The sequence below is a fragment of the Gorilla gorilla genome, chromosome 1, assembly GCF_029281585.2.
Source record: "Gorilla gorilla gorilla isolate KB3781 chromosome 1, NHGRI_mGorGor1-v2.1_pri, whole genome shotgun sequence".
Classification (NCBI taxonomy): Eukaryota; Metazoa; Chordata; class Mammalia; order Primates; family Hominidae; genus Gorilla; species Gorilla gorilla.
The window spans coordinates 23,379,547-23,395,127 of record NC_073224.2 but is presented as its reverse complement, the minus strand read 5'-3'; the positions used below and the strand labels follow the sequence as shown (position 1 = coordinate 23,395,127).

General features: G+C 42.6%; 1 long non-coding RNA gene across 1 annotated transcript; it reads right to left on the bottom strand.

Annotated features, from left to right (window-relative positions):
- Nucleotides 1-264: 264 nt before the first annotated feature.
- On the bottom strand, nt 265-14,846 carry LOC134758779 (uncharacterized). The gene is made up of 4 exons (XR_010134389.1): nt 14,630-14,846; nt 5,724-5,962; nt 4,955-5,080; nt 265-1,056 (listed from the first exon to the last, which is right to left on the bottom strand). It is a non-coding gene; the product is annotated as an uncharacterized lncRNA (long non-coding RNA).
- Nucleotides 14,847-15,581: the final 735 nt, after the last annotated feature.

Genomic DNA, 15,581 nt, shown 5'->3' with positions numbered 1-15,581 from the left:
GGCAAATTGTTACTGTCCATGGGAAAGTATTAGGAACCAGAAAATCATGTTTGTTTTCCTTCTCATTATAAACTTTCAATGGCTCCCCTCTGAATACCATCTAAAGCAGTAAGTAACCTGGTATTTGAGACCTTACACATTTTTATTCAAATCTGTCTTTCATTAATCGGATACTGGCCAAGGCCACCCAGCCTGTACCTTTTACTCATTTATAAAGAAATGGAAAATTCCTTACTGAATGAGTGAATGAATAAATGCATGCAATGGTGGTTGTCTTACACTTTATATAACACGTTCTCTGGATTTACTAATAAAAAATGCTGTAGGCCTCTTCCAGCGGCTTTCCCTCATCCTGGTCTGCATTGCAGGGGCTGTGGCTGCAGCCAACACTGAAGACTGCAGGGCACCTGAGGAGACCAACATCTTGTCTTCCAGAGACGAGGGTGATGTCATGAGTCACTTCTTGGTCTTTCCCCTCTCTCTGCGCATGTGGTGTCAGCCGTGGTGCCTGCCAACCTGAAGACAGGACTTGCTACATATGTCAGCAGTGGAAGAGACCCGAGTTACCCCGAGTTACCAACGGCGAATCCCTATGGGTCCACAGCAGCTTCAGTCCTTGCCTCCTTAGAAGAAAGAATTCGACTGAGGGGCGTTAAGGCAGAAAAAGAGAGCAAGTTTCAGAGCAGGAGTGGAAGTTTAGTTAAAAGGCTTTAGAACAGGAAAGAAAGCAAAATTCGCTTGAAAGAGACCCAAGCAGGCGCCTGAAGGTCCAAGAGAGAAAAGAGAGCACAAGAAGACAGTAAAAAAGAGGGTCTTTAACCTTGATCCAGGGACTTCATAGGCTTGCCTCTTTCCCAGGATTCTTCCCTTACAGGGTGGGTTTCCCGCATGCGCAGTGCTCGCCATACCATTTGGAATGGGGCATGCGCAGTGTGTTTAGGGAGGTCCACGCAGGCCCCTCAGGCTTTCTTCTCTTTTCTGGTGGAGTGGTCATCAAACGTCATCATTTTTTTGTCTCTTAACACGCATGCCCAGGAAGTTGCTTCTCCCTGGGGCCTGCATTCGATTAACATTTTGATGTTAACAGGTGCGGACCATCAGGAAATGGTCTCTTCTGGTGCGGTGGAATTGTCATTTTTAGAGAGGCGATGCGATCATTGCCGAATCATCACCCGAGATTTCTAGTGGGTGATGGAGAGACCTCTCTCCTGCCCCTTTCATGCCTAACTACCTGTAATACATAGAGGGGGCTTGGCTGGGACTTTGGAGTGAATTCAGGGAAGCTGGCCGTGCACAGCTCGGTAGACCACTGGGGATGAGACTTGAGGGTCTCTGGGCCTGCCGGCGGCCCATTGTACGCAGATCAGTGCGAGGGATCCTCACACTCCGGCTACTACAAAGCTGGGCCTTTACCTCTGCTTAAGCAGAAAGAGGCCTGAGCGGGTGACTCATTCTCACTCATCAGAGCATCCGCAGGGCTCCAGCCCTGCCCCAACCTCCCTGTGTCTACTGGGACAGCCTCAAGGCCAAGGGAAGGAACTAAGAGGAAAAAACTCCAGTTTTAAAAACTGAACAGAATTGAGGAGGAGCCTCCTCAGGACCGGTTCTTTCCTCCCCCACTGGCCTCTCTCACCTGCCACCATCAACTTTTAGTCCGTTGAAATGTTCAAGCTGTTTGTCATTCCCTGGGAGCAGCTTGTCCACTGAGCTTCTGCATTTGGGGCTGAGTGACAAGAAATCAAAGGGACGAAATGGGCCAACTCCCTAATCTTACCTCCCTGCATTGAAGTGGAGAATATATAGGAGTAAATAAATGGAAAATACACAGTCAGTTCTTTACCATCACAGTCAATAACGGCAGAATCACTCCAGGAGGAAATGCAGTCTGGGGGACTTCCTTCATCTGAGACACCTAACCTGGGGACAGCTCGGCTCTGTGTCCCACCTCTGCCACCACAGACTCTCTGCCCACTCACTTCTCTGTATTCCCCAAGATCTGGGGTGCTCCATTTGGGTTCCTGGAGAAAGGAGAAATATTTTCTACCTAGAGTCAATATATCTGGTGTCCTTCCAAATAGCTGCAGCCCATGCATTTTTAATAAGAAGGAAGCCCTGATGAATGTCACAAAGCCAATAAATGTGGCCACCACCACGGTGGAGATGTTGTTATACAGCTGTCAAGTGCCTGCAATGTGCAGGGCAGAGCAGAGATTAGACATGTTGCCCACCCAGTGGGCTGATGATCAAAGTGCCTGTGTGTTTCTGTAGGCATTTCCAGTTCAGTTTACATTTTAGAAGAAAATAAATACACTCAGACAACCATCTCCTGTTCTTCTTCTCCCTACCCTCCACCTTCGATAATGGAATAAACTTTTCCCTTCCCCCTCCCTTTTATACTAAAACAGTTCCTTGGAGGTATCAGTGGGGCTGCTTAGGGGCAAAGGCCGTGGATCCCAACTCTGCACCTAGAAACTGGCTGATCCTTGTGACCCGGTCAACTGGGACCCAGTTGTAGCCAAACCTCTCTTCACTAACCAGCAAGACCTGCAATTGCTCAGTTTCATCCCAGATCCCAGTGGTTCTAGCTAGACTCGGGCCAAAGACTACTTGGGCCTTGTGATGAAAGGCCTTTGGGAAATTAGCACTTTTCCACTGGATTATTGGAGCTGCAGAAACTTGCCTACCTCTGGGATTCTGTTCAGTGCCTGACATCCTGAAGGTTTGCCTGGGCTCCTCCCAGCCCTAGTCTAATCCTGAATGAGCTGGCACTGGCTGGGCCGCCTGGCCTCACCTGGGATCCCTGTTTGGCTTGGCCTTTGTCAAGGAGGCCAGGAGCCTGAGGAACTAGAGGATTAAGCAACAGCTTCCCAGGGGCGAATTCCTGCCTAGCGCCTGGTATCTGGTTTCTGAGCCAAGCATGGGTGGCTCTGTTTCTGCTGATTCCTCATTGTGGTTGCATGCTACATCCTGGTTCTCTATTCCTGCCTGGATATTCCTCCCCAGAAGGAATTAAGTCAAGGGCCCTGAGAGCTGCAGGCCCAGATGTAGCTCTTATATGCAAACACTTCCACTTCTGAATTCTCAGAAGTTACTAAGACCCCTTAGAGCCATGCTGGGGTCCTGTTAGCTCTTCCTCTGGGCCCAACTTAATTGACTTGGCCAGGTGTTATTTTAGACACCCGAAATAGGCAAGTGCTTGGTATCAGGGTGGTTTAAATTTCAGAGGGGCATGGCATGGCATGGCATGTTTGAGGCTGGGACTTATAATGCACAGATAAGAGCCTTCTTTGTTGCTCTAACAGTTTTGCTCATCTTTACCCACCATGTCTCAGATCACCCTGTGGGTGTTGGAGAGTTATGTCTGATTGTTTTTGCACACAGGTTGGAAATGTATGAAAGATAGACTGAATTTCTTGCCTCCTTCCCTAGAGCAAACCTAATAGCTCAGACTACAGCAAGCTGCTGATGTTCTATCTCTGTGAACTAGGAGGTGATAAGCTGAGGAATGCCTGCTCCTATCCCCATTTTTACCTGAGATCCCAGAAACTGGCATGCCCCGTACACCCTGGGTTTGCCAGGTACAAACCTGTTTAAGCCTGTCCTGTTATACACATGAAAACACCCCCTGTTGTTCTCGAAAGTGAAAGCTGGACAATGAATTATGGAGTTGCCCTGTGTATAGAGGACATCCCATTCATTCTAGCTGTGTTCTTTCCAGACTACAGAGAGCATGTTATGGCTGGAGAAGTTAGGGCTGAGAAAGGGAAGTGACTTGTCTACACTCACATAGTGAGTCAGTAGCAGAACTGTTTAAGAGAATCCAGGGGCTTTGACTAATGTGCTACTCACTCCTGACACCACCCTGGTAAAGGGAGTAGAAAGGACAGGAATAGGTCAGTTGACAACATGTGGTGGAGGAGAGAAGCCTGCGTGCCTATGCATGTGAAATGACGTTAGAAGGCTTCCAAAAGGGCGGGTACAAAATAATATTGCACAGTGCAATTGATCCTTAGTGGGAGCTCAGGAGCTGTTGGTTGATGAGTGAGTTGATAAGCTACAAGTGCCCACAGGGAGAAGGGAAACATCAAGCAGGATGACCAGGGGGTGCTGCAGAGAGGAAGCAGTGAACTGCCCGCAGCTGGCTGAGCCTGAGCCTGTGATGGGGCCAAGGGTGTGCTGGCACCGAATGGGCAGAAGGACCCGGGCTACCTCTAAGTCTAGTGAGGCGTTATTTACCAAGGTGAGGGTTGAGCTGGATTCCGAAAAGGAAATCTGGTAAGGAGAAAGAGGCGAGCCCAGCGTGAAGGAAGGAGGTGTAGGGACAGTGGGCAGACGAGACGGCCTGGGGCAGAGGGAGATGGAAGAAAAGAAACAAAGAATGTCTGCCCAGCATCCTCATTTTTTTGGTTTTCTGGGAAAATGGTGAAACTCTTGCAAGTGGCGATTACAGAGGGCGGGAGTAGGAGAGAAACCACAGTGATTTTTTTTTCAGGACCGAAAAAATGTTTTCCCCAAACTAAACAAAGTAGATTGAGAAATGCAACGTAGTACCTTAGGGACCTGGTGGCTCATTGCTACGTCTTGCCACAGGCGCCGGCCTCAGATGCTCATGGCCGCCTGGGGAGGGGAGGAGGACCTCAAACTTTTCAAGATCCAAACAGTCATGGTTCTCTTTTTGCAAAATAGTTTTTGTCAGCCTCTTGTAGATAGTGGTGGTCGCACCTTTTGTGAACCACAGCATGACATGTGCCTGGATGCCTCTTCCCCACCTGTTACCTGCCCAGGGAGCCTCACCTGCCTCTTATAGGACAGTTTCATAGCCTGTGACTTCAGTGTGGTCCTCTTACACGGAAAGCCCCCAGTGATGGCTGCTGTTGTTACCCAAAAGTTTATTTCCCTCAGATGACACCAGTGCTTTAGGATCATTAAAGAAACAAAGGAATCTTATACTTACAAGATGAAACTCTGCCTTCAAAAAGGGAGATGCGGCCAAATTCTTCAGGCAAAACCGGAGCTGGGGCCTGGGTGGTCTTGCTGGTATTCCTTCTTTTGTGATTAAATGAAGCCATTCATTTCAGAGCTGCCTTAAAAAATGTAGGAGTCATTCAACCTTCTTCAGCAAATTATAGTGATTTTAAATGAACAAAAAAGTCAGTGGCCCTATTCACACACCCCCACCCCTCCCCCGTCAGAAATAATGTATCTGATGATGGAAATTATCCACAGCCTGAAAAGAAAAAATCATGGCAACTTCTCAGTTGCACATCATACTTTCATATTTCTATTTATGTGAAATTCTTATTCTCAACCATCTGATTTTTGTTAACGTTAGGGATCTAGATCTAGTCAGGTCTTGTGCCTGCAGACCCCTTTAATTAGCGTGATAACTCAAATTGCTTTCTAATTGAGGTGGCTGTGCTTCTGATTCTTATCTGTGGAGCCAGAGGCCTTGGGGCCACCTGCACAGCCCCATTGGCTGAGATTTTATCTGCAAGCACTGCCCTCTCTCCCAGGACTCTGCTGGTCAGGGGCTGAACTCTGAAGCTTCTCCAACCTCAGGTGGAAATCTGAGTTCTTACCCAGCCCAGAATGCTGGAGGTTCTCAGCAGCCTGCCTGGGCACACAAGAGGAGTGGGTGCTGAGCTGGCACAACAACTCTATCCTCCTGTCCTCACCCTGGGATTTCCGATTTGCTGCAGGGTGTGGGAGAACCCAGCTCCCACCTCTGCTAGCTGTGCATAATTACTGAGTGGGGAGGGCATTACTGTCTCAGACAAGAATGAGGGGCTGGCCCACAGTCTCTGCACCTCTCAAGTGGTCTCCGGAGGCACCCCAGGTCGCTGGCTACGATCCTGGGACCTATGTAGTCACTGGTGCCAGTGTCCATGCTAATGACTCTAGCGGCCACCTCTGTCCAGGCAAGGGCTGAATCCCGGCACCAACGTAACTTTTTCCAAGCAGCCTAGATTAGGCAATTGAAAAAAACAAAAACAACCATGAGGTAAAGGGACCTTCAGTATAATCCTAACTTTTGTCACATAAATAGAGGTTGGGGGTACCCACTCCACCAAACCAAAAGGATTCATGACACAGTGCAAAGTGCCATGTGCCTTCACAAAGAGAAGGGTCACGTCAATAACAACTCCTACAGCGATTCAACTCTACAGAGACAAATGGTGTTTTAAAAATTCCATTTTATTCATTGGTAGTTTTTCCCTTTTTAACAAAATTGTCTATATTTAAGGCATACAACATGATGTTTTGACATATATATACAGAGTGAAATCGTTACTACAGTCAAGCAAATTAACATATTCATCATCTCGCATAGTTATTTTTTGTGTGTGTATGATAAGAACACCTAAAATCTACTCTCTTCACGAATTTCCAGTATACAATATAATATTATTAACTATGCTGTACACCATACCTTTAGATTTATTTATCCTACATTTGCACCCTTTGACCTCTCCCCATTTCTCCCTCTCCCATCCCCAGTAACAGCCATTCTACTGTCTCTTTTCTACTTATTTAACTTCTTTTTTAGATTCCACATATAAGATGAATCACAGTATTTTTCTTTCTGTGGCTGGCTTATTTCATTTAACATAATGTCCTCCAGGTTCATCCATGTTGTCAAAAATGGCAATATCTACTTTTTAAAGGCTGTGTAATATTCCACTATATGTATATATATGTGCATATGTGTGTGTGTGTGTGTATGTATGTGCATAAAAGCATACTGATTAAGGAAAATGTTCAAGCCATACTGGTCTGTGGTCTGAGTTAGACCATGATTGTATCCTTTCCTTTGGCTGACCTTTACAATCCCTCAATAAGTTGTGCTAACACGGGGAAGCTGCTTTTACCAAATCCCTGTGATGAACAATTTCTTTATCCATCCGTCAGTTGATGGACACTTAGGTTGCTTCAATATCTTGGCTATTGTGAACATGGGAGAGCAGGTATCTCTGTAAGGTACTGATTTAATTTCCTTTGCGCATATATCCAGCACAGAGATTGCTGAGTCATATGATAGGTAGCTCTATTTTTAGTTTTTTTTTGAGAAACCCCTGCAATTTTTTCCATAATGACTGTCCCGATTTATATTCCTACCAACAATGTATAAGGGTTCCCTTTTCTCCGCACCCTCTCCAACACTTGTCATCTCTTCTTTTTGGTAATAGTCATCTTGATGGATGTCAGGTGATATCACATTGTGGTTTTGATTTGCATTACTCCAATAATTAGTGATGCTGAGCACCTTTTCATACACCTGCTGGCCATTTTTGTGTCTTCTTTGGAGAAATGTCTGTTCAGGTGCTTTGCCCATGTTTTAACTGGGTTATTTGTTCTTGTTGTTGCTTTTGAGTTGTGTGAGTTCCTTATATATTTTGTGTATTAACCCTGTATCAAATATCATGTTGGTGCAAAAGGAATTGTGGCTTTTGCCATTAAAAGTAATGGCAAAAACCGCAATTACTAATATATGGTACACAAATATTCTCTCACAATCCATAGGCTCTATTCTTTTCATTTTGTTGATTGTTTTCCTTGCTGTGTGGAAAAATTTTTATTTGATATAGTCCCACTTATTTATTTTTGCTTTTGTTGCCTGAGGTTTTGATGTAATATTAAAAAAAATCATTGCCAAGGCCAATGCCAAGGAACTTTCCTCCTGTTTTCTTCTAGGAGTTGCATGGTTTCAGGTCTTAACTTACATCTTAATCTATTTTAAGTTGATTTTTGTGTCTATTGTAAGATAAGGTCTAATTTCATTCATTCTCATGTGGATATCTTGCATTCCCAACACGATTTACTAAAGAGACTGATTTCTCCATGGTACCTTCTTGGTGCTCTTGTCAAAAATTAGTTGATTGAATATGTTTGGGTTTATTTCTGGACTGTCTATTCTGTTCTGTTGGTTTATATGTCTGTTTTTATGTCAATACCATACTGTTTTGATTACTATAGATTTGTAGTAAAATTTAAAAATCACCAAGTATGATGCCTTCAACTTTGTTTTTCTTTCTTAATAACTTTGGCTATTGGGGTCTTCTGTGATTCCATACAGATTTTAGAACTGATTTCTCTAGTTCTGTAAAAAATGTCATTGGAATATTGACAAGGATGGCTTTGAATCTTCATACTGCTTTGTGTACTATGAACATTTTAACAATATTAATTCTTTCTGTCCATGAATATGGGATCTCTTTCCATTATTTGTGTCATCTTAAATTTCTTTTATCAATGTTTTATAATTTTCAGTGTACAGGTCTTTCAGCTACTTGGTTAAATTTATTCCTAATTATTTTATTCTTTTTAATGTTATTAGTGAAATTGTTTTCTTTATTTTTTGGATAAGTCATTATTGTTGTGAAGAAAGGTACTGATTTTTGTATGTTGATTTTGTATTCTCCAACTTTACTGAATTCGTTTATTAGTTTAAACAGGTTTTTTGTGTGTGTTTGAAGTTGTTAGGGTTTTCTACATATAGGATCATGTCACCGATAAAAAGGGATAATTTTACTTCTTTTCTGATTTAGATGCCCTTCATATTTTTTTCTTATCTGACTGCTCTGGGTAGTACTTTCAATACTATGTTGAATAGAAGTGGCAAGAACGGGCATCCTTGCCTTGTACTGGATCTTAGAGGAAAAGCTTTCCATTTTTCCCACTGCTTATGTTGCTATCTCTAGGATTTTCATAAACAGCCTTTATTATGTTGAGGAAATTTCCTTCTATACCTAAAGCGTTGAGACTTTTTAATCAAGAAAGAATGTTGAACACTGTCAAGTGCTTTTTCTGCATCTATTGAGGAGAAAATGAATAATCTTGAAGAACACTTTGTGAAAGTGACTTACAGAGTGGTTGTGCCTAGAGCACTGACCCAAAAATGATCATGCTGGCCGGGTGCTGTGGCTCATGCCTGTAATTCTAGCACTTTGAGAGGCCAAGGCAGGCAGATCACCTAAGGTCAGGAGTTTGAGACCAGCCTGGCTAAGATGGCAAAACTCTGTCTCTACTAAAATTACAAAAAAAATTAGACGGGCATGGTGGCAGGCACCTGTAATCCCAGCAACTTGGGAGGCCAAGGCAGGAGAATTGCTTGAACCCGGGAGCCAGAGGTTGCAGTAAGTCGAGATCGTGCTATCGCAATTGCACTCCAGCCTGGGCAACAGAGCAAGACTCTGTCTCAAAAAAAAAAAAAAAAAAAACAAGACAAATGGGCAAGAATTGCCAAATATGCATAAGGAAAATTATCTGAGAGAGGCTGGGGGTGGGGGTGAGTGGACAGATCAGCTTAGCCTCTAAGGTAGGGCATGTACATGCTTGTGGTAAGAAGTTATATAAAGGGCCTTCTCTTTACAGGAACAGTAGCTTCTGCCCTAATTCTAGGTCATTGTCATCATCTACCCAAAGGGGTAGGCAGTAGACACTTGATGAGTGTGGATCAGGTGAAAGTAGTAAAGGCTGCTTGTAAGAGGTGAAAAGAAGGGCTATTCAACAAACGGTGTTGGAACCAGTGGCTAGCCACTTAAAAAAATAAATTAAGCTCGTTCTTACCATACTCTTTCCCCCAATAAATTCCATGTGTATAAAAAATTTAAAGGTAAAATTTGAAACCATAAGATTTAAAAAATCACGGGTGTGTTTATTGATCATCTCTGTATAGCAAAGTCCTTTCTAGTGTAGAAGCCACAGATTTAAAAAATTATAAATTTAATGCCATAAAAGTATACATACTTTTGTATGACAAAATTACCTTTAAAAATGTGACAATCAGGGCAAATACTTGCAACATATATGAGAAACACAGGGTTAATTTTCTTAAATTATAAAAAGCTGGTACAAACCAATAAAGACAAGCTGGCACGAATCAATAAATTAAAAATTGGGCAAAGAATATGAATGGGCAGCTTATAAGGAAAGTCACACAAATGTGTGATAAGCACATTTACTTCAAATTAAGAATGCATATCCAAATCGTAACAGGATGCCATTGTTCACCTAATTGGCAAAAATTATAAAGTGTTCACCTAATTGGCAAAAATAATTAGTGCCTGTGAAGATATATGGAGAAAGGAACTCACAAATATTGTTATGGGGACTGTTAACTGGTGGTCATGTTGCTAATACTAATAGACTCATCTGAGAGCAATTTAACAATAGCAATTGTAATTTTCAATGTATGTTCCCTTTGATCCAGGAATTCCACTGCTTGAATTTAGACTACTACTACCTTGACAAAATTATACCAAAACACATCCCAGCACTTTGGGAGGTGGAGGCAGGCAGATCACCAGGTCAGGAGATCGAGACCATCCCGGTTAACATGGTGAAACCCCGTCTCTACTAAAAATACAAAAAAATTAGCCGGGAAACACTTGCTACTGTTTTAGACCACTATGTTTGGGGGTGATTTGTTATGCAGCAATAAATAATAGAAATAACCATGATCCCAAATTTTTGTGCACATTCGTGTGTGTGTGTGTGTGCGCGTGTGTGTGGTGTTGTGTACACAATTGGCCCTTGAACAACATGGGCTTGAACTGTGCAGGTCCACTATACACAGATTTTCTTCTACCTCTGCTACCCCTGAGACAGCAAGATCAATCCCTCCTCTTCCTCCCCACTGCTCAGCCTGCTCAACATGAACACAATGAGGATGAGGACCTTTAGGATGATCCACTTCCACTTGACACATAGTAAGTATATTTTCTCTTCCTTATGATTTTCTTAATAACATTTTCTTTTCTCTAGCTTACTTTTTTCTAAGAATACAGAATCTAAGACATATAACATACAAAATAGGTGTTGCTTGACTGTGTTATTGGTAAGGCTTCTGATCAACAATAGGCTTTTGGTAGTTATGTTTTAGGGGAGTCAAGAGTTATATGCAGATTTTCAACTGTGTTGGGGGATTGGTGCCCCTAACCCTCATGTTGCTCTAGAGTCAACTGTACATGTATATGCGTACACACACACACACACACACACATAATATTTTTATATATGCAAATGTACATCCACATTTGCTGTGTTTTGCATAATTTTGAGGCAATAGAGAACAGAAGGAACTGCTGAGAATGGTTATTTTTGAGTGGTGGACTGGAAGGCAGGGAAGCTGTGATAGTTAATTTTAGGTCTTAACTGGATTAAGGAATACCTAGAGAGCTGGTAAAGCCTCAAATCTGGGTGTGTCTGTGAGGGTGTTTCCAGAGGAGACTGGCATGTGAGTCAGTGGACCGAGTGGGAAAGATCTGCCCTCAATGTAGGCGGGCACCATCCAATCAGCTGGGGGCCCACATAGAACAACAAGGCAGAGGAAAGGAGAAATCTTTCTTTCTTTCTCCTGGACCTGGGACACCCTGTTTCTGTTGCCCTTGGATATCAGAACTCCAGGCTTTTCAGCCTTTAGACTCCAGGACACCCTGGGTTCTCAGGCCTTTGGCCTCAGACTCAGAGTTGCACCATTGGCTTCTCTGGTTCTGAGGCTTTTGGACTGAGCCATACTACAGGCATGCAGTTTGTGGGCGGCTTGTCATGGGACTTCTCTGCCTCCATAATCATATGAGCCAATTCCCCTAATAATCCTCTCTTTATCTATCTATCTATCTATCTATCTATCTATCTATCTATCTATCTATCATCTATCCATCCATCCATCTATCCATCCATCTATCTCCTATTGGTCTTGTCTCTCTGGAGAACTCTAATACTAAGATCATCTTTGTTAGAAATGGAATGTTAATGCTCTGTTGTTGCCTGTATGATCTATAATTTTTTTCTTGTGTATCTTTTAAAATCTTTACCTGGCTTGGGAGGAAACCATCCTTTTTTCTGCTCATATTAGCTTTTCTAGAGTCTGGAAGCATGTAGTTTCTGCACAGTACCAACCTGGACTGAACAACAGTAATATGCTTAACGTTATCCAAAACTGATTCTTGTTATCAATTGTGCAGTCCTTGGAGTCATATTTGAAGGTCCACATCCTGGCTCCATCATTTCCATCCTCTCTAAACCTCAGTTTCCTCTTCTGTAAAATGCAAATAATACCTGTACCTACCTATATTCGTTATCTATTGCTGTATGATAAATTATCCCAAAACTTAGCAGCTTGAACCAGTAAACATGTATTAGCCACGACTTCTGTGGGTTATGAAGCCAAGCACGACTCAGCCAGGAGCTTGTGGCTCAAAATATCTCATGAGGTTGCAGTCCAACTACTGTCTGAGGCTACAGTCCCATCTGAAGGTGTGACTGGGGCAGGATCCTCTTCCAAGTCCATGCACGTGGTTGCCAACAGGATTGCATCCAATGGAGTCGGTCGGACTGAGGGTTCCACTTTCTCCCTGGCTGTTGGCTGGGGGTCTCCCTCAGTGCTTTGTCATATAGACCTCTCTACAGGGTGGCTCATGGCATGGCAGCTGGAGCACCAAAGACAGAAGCCACAGACTTTTTACAATCTGATCTTGAAGGGGACATCCTATTATTTTGACATACTCTACTCATTCAAGACAAGTATATGAATCCAGTCCACACTCAAGGAGAAGAGATTATACAAGGAAGTGAATGCTAGGAGGTGAGGATCAACAGGGGCCATCGCAGAGACAGCCTACCACAAGACCTCATAGAGTGGCTGTGAGCATTAAATGAATCAATGTCAGTGTTTAAAACATAGTATTGCTCAACAAATGGAAGGTCTTATTAATATTATAGATATCTGTCCATGTTTAACATTAAATATCAAATGTTCTCTTTTTTTTTTGAGACAGAATCTTGCTCTGTCACCCAGGCTAGAGTGCAGTGGTGTGATCTCTGCTCACCACAACCTCCACCTCCTGGGCTCAAGTGATTCTCCTGTCTCAGCCTCCCAAGTAGCTGGGACTACAGGCGCACATCACCACGCCTGGCTAATTTTTGTATTTTTAGTAGAGACAGGGTTTTGCCATGTTGGCCAGGCTGGTCTTGAACTCCTGACCTCAAGAGATCCACCTGGCTCGGCCTCCCAAGGTGTTGGGATTACAGGCATGAGTCACCTTAAGTGCTCTTTTTCTGCAACTAATTTATGTGAGATTTCAGAGAGGCCCTTTGGCCGGAAATGTACTAATTTATCCACTTAGGTGTTTTCTCAGATTCCCCAGGGCAGCACTGACTTAGGAGCGGCTCCTGCCAAGCAGTGATGTGGGCTGGGCCTGTCATGGCTTTGGGCCCTCTCAGTACAGCTCATCAAGCAGTCATCGAGTCTGTATTAGTGCCTGTAACAAGAAGGAACCCAGGTAGTAACTGAGGACCCAGCAGTGAACCAGGCATGTGTAATTTCTGCCTTTGCAGGGCACGCAAGTTACTGGAGGGGGTTCAGACAGAGAAAAGACAACTTCAGCTATTCCTGGGTGCTCTTAAATACTGATACCCAGAAAGGCATAAACCTAAATGATTACTCTTCTCTTACTACCTCAATATTTGAGGGTAAATGAGGAGGTTTATTATTGTTAATTATTTAATTTCAGAAATATATAATTTATTTAATTAAAATCTATTTAATACCTAAAATGTTACATTTATGAAATGTACTAACACCAAGTATGCCCTCACTCTGGTGGAGGCAGGAAACTAAACTGTTTGCCACCGTCATGACATCAGGTTCACAATGTGGTGATACTCTGGTTTCCTAGGAGACTTAGCCCTGGCACAGGCACACAGCTGGACACATGCAAATAATCGCTATCCTCGCCAGGTGTTCAGCTGCTCTTCCTACAAGCATCTCTACAGTCTCAAAAAGTATATAATCATGCATTCAACAACTATTTTTATGAACAATAAGCAAATGCTATATTGGGGTGCTCTTTGGATCCCACCTATTTCCAAATTTCCAAGACTACATTCTCCCCATTCATTGTCCTCCAACACAGCTTTCGAGACCATGAATTGGGGTCTTCCACTCATAGGCATGCCCAGCACAGCATAAGGTAGAGAGCAGAACAGGAGCCATCAGAGTGGACTCTGAATCAATCACAGAGACAACAGCAATAAGCCACAAATACTCAACAAGCGGGGAAAAGGGGCAAGGGAATACAGTTATAAAGCGCAAAAGTTCTCCAAACATTTTAAACATTTTCTTCTCACTCTTACGATTCCCACTTTCTGTGTAGGAAAACAAAGAAAAAGAAAGTGACTTGTATGAGGCACATCCTCCAGAGTGAGTTGACCCAGAGTGTTTATGGAATGAGAAGGGAGAGAATTCATAATTAAATAAACAGCAAACAAACCTCAGGACAAAGTTACCCCTTATCTTACCTAAACTCTACAGTATTGTAATTTACTCAGTCAATCAATAAGTATTTTTTAGCATCTACTCTATACCAGGTACTATTCTAAGCTCAAGTTTTATCATGGTGCTCCAGTTTTCTCCTCGTAGTATTTACATTCAATAAACACTTATTACTAAACCTACTGGCGTGCAGAGCTATAATCTGTAACCTATCGTACACTTCTGAAAAATATTAACAGAACCTTAGTTGGCAAGATCAAGAACTCATTAAAAATGGGGTTTAGAGAATAAAAATTTTAAATGATACTATGTTTGAGTAATTACACATATATATGTAAAAATATATACACAAACCAAATATTCAGGAAGATACCAATTCTGAAACAAGCTCTGTCTATATTAAAGAACTCCTCTGCTGGAAATGTTTTCTCCATAATCTCCTTCAGATATTTAGTATATATCTGTGATATCATGATTTTCTAGGGCATATTCTCCAACAAATGTCATGTTACATAAGCTATGTGTTCTTTCATGTTTAGAAACCAGCCCTTACTGTGAAGTATAACATCTTCTTGCACTCACATCCTCCCTTGTTTTATTTGTGCAAATCTCAGCAAAATCTTGTGTAACTGTATTAGTCAGCTTCACTGCATAACAAACAATCCCCCAAAATCTCAGTTGTTACATCATCAATGTATTTCTTGCTCATGATACACGTAGGCTATGAGTCTGCTATGGCTCTGTCCCATGTGTTTTCTCATCCCAGGATGCAGCTGAAGGAGCAGCTCCTATCTGGAAAATGCTTTTCTCTTGGAACAGGGCAGAAGAGCAAGAGACCAAGTGGAACCACATGATCACATTTAAAGCTTCTGCTCCTAAGTGGCATATACCTTGTATACTCATATGTCATTGGCCAATGAAAACCACATGAGCAAGCCTGATAGGGACAGGGAAGTACACTTACTTATAAGGGGTCTAAGGCAGGGATATATAACCCTTTTAAAGGAGAAAGGACAAATAATTGCAAACAATGCCGTAATCTACTACAGTAACCACTTGGCAACTTCCCAAAATATTGAGGAACTTAAGGGCACATTTTTTTTCTGGATCTACATTTCTATCCATTCATTGAAGGGTAGAACACAGGCAGTTCCTCAATCATGGCATGCATAACCTACAGGAAAGGAAAGTCATCACTGTGAAGGATACTGAACTGAGCCCAACATCTGCTAAAAGATCACAGATTTTGAAATTTTAAAAAACAAATGCTGAACCTCATTATTACAACACTAGGGTTAACAAAGGA